This window comes from Mesocricetus auratus, unplaced genomic scaffold (genome assembly GCF_017639785.1).
Source record: "Mesocricetus auratus isolate SY011 unplaced genomic scaffold, BCM_Maur_2.0 Super-Scaffold_100676, whole genome shotgun sequence".
In the NCBI taxonomy this organism is placed as follows: domain Eukaryota; kingdom Metazoa; phylum Chordata; class Mammalia; order Rodentia; family Cricetidae; genus Mesocricetus; species Mesocricetus auratus.
In genome coordinates this window covers 83,250,532-83,254,946 of record NW_024429266.1, presented here as the reverse complement: position 1 = coordinate 83,254,946, position 4,415 = coordinate 83,250,532, and the positions used below count along the sequence as shown (strand labels likewise).

General features: G+C 41.8%; 1 long non-coding RNA gene across 1 annotated transcript; it reads left to right on the top strand.

Annotated features, from left to right (window-relative positions):
* Positions 1 to 228: 228 nt before the first annotated feature.
* LOC121136750 lies at positions 229 to 1,758 on the top strand. Its single transcript, XR_005873859.1, has 3 exons — positions 229 to 350; positions 1,479 to 1,566; positions 1,707 to 1,758. It is a non-coding gene; the product is annotated as an uncharacterized LOC121136750 (long non-coding RNA).
* Positions 1,759 to 4,415: the final 2,657 nt, after the last annotated feature.

Sequence of the window (4,415 nt, the reverse complement as noted above, 5' to 3'; positions counted from 1 at the left end):
TTCTTTTCCTGTGTGTGTGTTTGTGTGCCAGTATGCCTGCCTGCCTGCCTGTCTGTCTGTCTGTCTGTTTGTCTGTCTTTCTGTCTGTTGACTATGTATTACAGTTTTTAAAACTCAGATTGATCTTCCTGCCTCTATGTCCATATTGATGGAATGAAAGGAATGCACTATGTCACATAACTTGAAAATAATTTTTGTGTTTTAAATCTCCTCTTCTTATCATGACCAGGGAGGCCAGGAGATGGTGTCAGAACCCAGGATATATGAGTTACAGATAGCAGTGAGCTTCTATATACTAGGAATGGAAGCTGTATGCTCTGAAAGAATCTTCAGTGCTTTTCGCTGCTAAGGTATTTCCACCCTAAGTTTTCTATTCTTATTTTCGTTTATTTGTTTTTTGAGACAGGGTTACTCTGTGTAACAGTCTGGCTGTCCTGGAACTCACTCTGTCAACCAGGCTGGCCTCAAATTCACAAAGACCTACCAACTTCTGCCTCCAGAGTGCTGGGATTAAAGGCGTGTGCTACCACTGCCTAGTAAATTTTCTAGTCTTGATTATGTTTCCTGTTCAAGGCAGCCTTGTCAGGATAAGGCACCTGATGCTGATTAAAAAGGAGAATTCTCCATTTGAGAGAATAAACGTCAGGCAGGGATGAACTCCATAACTGTTTATGCAATAAAACATGGTAAGGCAATAATCCATATATGTACAACCAACACAAATGGATGAACCTGGTTGTATTCATGTATTTCAGTATTCTTATTCACCAATACATAACAAGGAAACAGTTGGAAGGGATTTGGGAATGGATGGAGTGAAGAGATAAAAGGGGGAAATGGTATAATACATTCTAATTATCAGTTTATGGAAATAAATTTTAAATTAAAAGAGGGACTAGAGAGATTGCTCAGCAATTAAGAGCTCTTGGTGTTATTACAGAGGACCCAGGTTCCTTTTCAGGAACTCATGTTAGTTAACAATTTGCTATAACTCCAGTCCCAGGTAGGTATGTCTTGACTTCTGGCCTCTGTAAGTACTGTGCACAGACACATGTAAGCAAAACACCAATATAACTAATTTTTTTAAAAAATTAGAAAATGGAAAGAATGGAAAACTCTACTGTTATGTGACAGACTTGAGACTCAGAACAGCTAGGGCTACTTAAAATGAACTCCTTTTGGTCTTGCATGGGAGCAGCTATGACCGTTCACAGGTCCAGTCTGCTCAGAGGCAAAAGTGGCTTTGTTCTGAGGTTAATAGAGATCATCATAACTATTCTTCTAAGAGCAGAGTATACAGAGCTGTTAGGTGACTTTTCCCTGACATTTTCTGTATTTGTGTTCTCTCTCTTTTTTTTTTTGTATCTGTGAGAATTGTGGCAGTGGTAATGTTACCTTTTAGATTAAATATCAAAATTGACAGGTCAAATATGTTCCAGTGTAATCTACTTTCACAATGTCATTTACTTTATTTTCAGGTAATATATTGTGGTTCAAGATGAACATGCCAGATGCATTTCTTTCCATCATTTTTATAATCTACATATGTTCCAACATGACTGTGAGGTAAGAGTGTCCCTAAATGTCTCTGCTTTTCCATTGTGATCATGTTCAGAAGTGCATCCGAGCATACTTAGGAGTAGGCAGAACCCTATGTGAATGTGTTGAGACTCCCTAAGTAAAAACTACATGCTTCCTTTGTTTAGGGAAAACATTGTTTTGGAAATAACTCTCATGCTCTACTTGCCTCCTGCAGGTAAGACTTTCTCACATCTTCTCTCTTGACTGTAGTGATGGCTATTCTTGTTATTCAAACTGACTACCTCTGGAATCAACTAAGACCCTTGGGTTACCTGTGAGGGATTTTTCTTAAAGGTTTTAAAATTAAAGACCTATCTTTAATCTGGATAGTTTGAATTAATAAGACTTACCTTTAGCTGATTGGCCGCAGCGCATATCTTTAACCCCAGCACTCACGAGGTAGAGGCAGTTGAATTTTCTGAGTTTGAGGCCATAGGTCTACAAAAAGAGTTCCAGGTTTAGACAGACAAACCCTGTCTCAAAAACAGTAAAAAATCAAACAAAGAATAAGATCCACCTTTAATCTGGATTGTACTTTCTGGTAGCAGCTGACCTATATAAAGGCTATTGAAGAAGGAAGCTCTCTCCTTTTGCCTGCTTACTCTATCTCTGGCTACCAAGTTCATTCTGTTACTACTAGCATTAGAACACACATATTCTGAATTCTGGTGTACACTGAAGACCAGCTGAGATGTCCAGCCTCATGGACTGAACAAGTACTGGACTCTTTACATTTTCATTGGTAGGCAGCCATCACTGAACTACCTGAACCAAAGCTTTTGAGACATTCTAGTAAATTGACTTTCTACATACACGGAGAGACTCGTTCTCCCAGTCCTATTCCTGTAGAGAACATAGAATCAGCTGAGGATGATTTGTTGACTAACAATAGTGCTCATAAACACAATCTCCCCAGTTCCATTATTCTCTAGGTATTCAACTTTCCATGAAGAGTACTCCTTAGGGGCTGGTGAGATGGTTCAGTGGTTAAGAGCACTGGCTGCTCTTCCAGAGAACATAGGTTCAAGTCCCAGCAACCACATGGAAGTTCACTACTGTTTTGACTCCAATTCCAAGAGGATCTGACACCTTCATATAGACATACATGTAAGCAAACCAGCAATGCACATAAACTAAGAATCATTTACAAATGGAACAAACAGATAAGTCTTTTTTATTATTCAAGAGTATGCTCTGAATTTCAGGCTCCTAAAGCAATGCAGCCATCATCCAGCCTTGTGATTGGAGAAAGACTTATTTTCTTGTTTGAGATCTGGTTCCTGCTTTTCTTTCCTGGGTGTCTGAAGTCTCAGTGATAGCCATGAAAAAACTACCTTCAGTTCACCTGATCTCAGTGTGAAACTACAGAACAAGCATCTCCTTTTGTGTCCTGAAATCTCTTTTTAGTTGCTAATCTTCTGGGCACCCTTCCACCTGTGGGACAGGGAATAATCACTCCACTTACATTGCATAGTGGCCTGTGCAAGCTAGCTAAGCACATTGTATCCGGGAGGAAGAAGGGAGTGAAGGAAGACAGCAGGGCTTGTTATTGGAGCCCCCGGGGCAAGTGCTGTTGAAATGCACTTATCTGCTGATGTAGAAAAGGCTTTATCTGGGGTGAAAGGCCAGGTCAGGAATCATTGTGTTGTGTCTTTAAGGACAGTGTAACCCTATGGGAGGTGCCCTTGTCACTCAGGCCTCACTAGCCAATCAGGCCCTCCAGGTGACCTGTCACTCAGAAGAGGTGCAGTGCACTTCAGGGCCCCAGATTCAGGCTTGTCTCTGAAGAGGAGCTGGCCCCTTCTTTTGTGTGCTGTGCTGCTAGTGCTGCTACAGGGAGCTGAGTGGAGAGTTTGGGCAAGCTGTGTAATGATGACAGCATGGTGAGTGAGGGGTTGCTGTCCCCAGATGCAGAAGAGCAGATGATGAGGTGCAGGAGCCAGTGTCGTGTGTCCTCCCCAGATCTGTGTGGGTACCTGCAGCCAGATTCCCTGTCCGGTGAGGTCCCATGTGGTCTGCACAACTCCCTGGATCCAGGGGCTGGCCTCTGAATAACAGGTCTGTGGGCTGAATCTGCTCAGGGCATTGGGAGCAGGGAACTGTGTGTAGACACATCTTTCTAGTCAGCTTCAACATGCTTTTGGTGCACCCAAGGAAAGCAGGTTGCCAAACTCGGACAGGCCTAGTTTCTCCAATATCTTTTAGACATTAATCACTCTTCATTTTATCTTTATGCGTAAAGATCATTTATTGCTAATTTTGTGGCAGTTGTAAAAGGCATATCATGTGTTGAGTAGAACTCCGATTATATGCCATGAAGTAGGAGTGCAGAATTATTGATATAAATGATTTACCAATGCTTAGGCAATAGTAAGTCTCACAAAGTAGAATGTAGCTGAGGGCAGACTGCCTCTAAGACACCCAAAAGACACGTGTATGCTAACCAGGCCTGTTAGAGATTAGAATGCTAGGAGACACATGTGTTCACTAGGATTGGGGCATTTGGCTCCAAACCATTACAAAGACGTTTCCCCCATCCCCATATCAAAGAACAGGCCTGTAACAAATTGTTTAAGGAGGCTTTACAGGGTCACAGCCAACCTTAAGGTCTGATGTGCCATAAAGTTCCAGTTTTCTTCTTGAGAAAAGCACAGTTCTGCCAATGGACAATAGGATGCCAGGAGACAACTATTTGAAAAACAAAACAATATTGTGTTAAGAACTTTCCTGATCAAACAAGCCTTTCATTTAGGCCCTCGGGGTGGGAGGAGGAACATTCTTGGGAGAGGTAGAAACAGCTTAGGTTTTGGGAGGGTTCCTTAAGTGCCTGATGT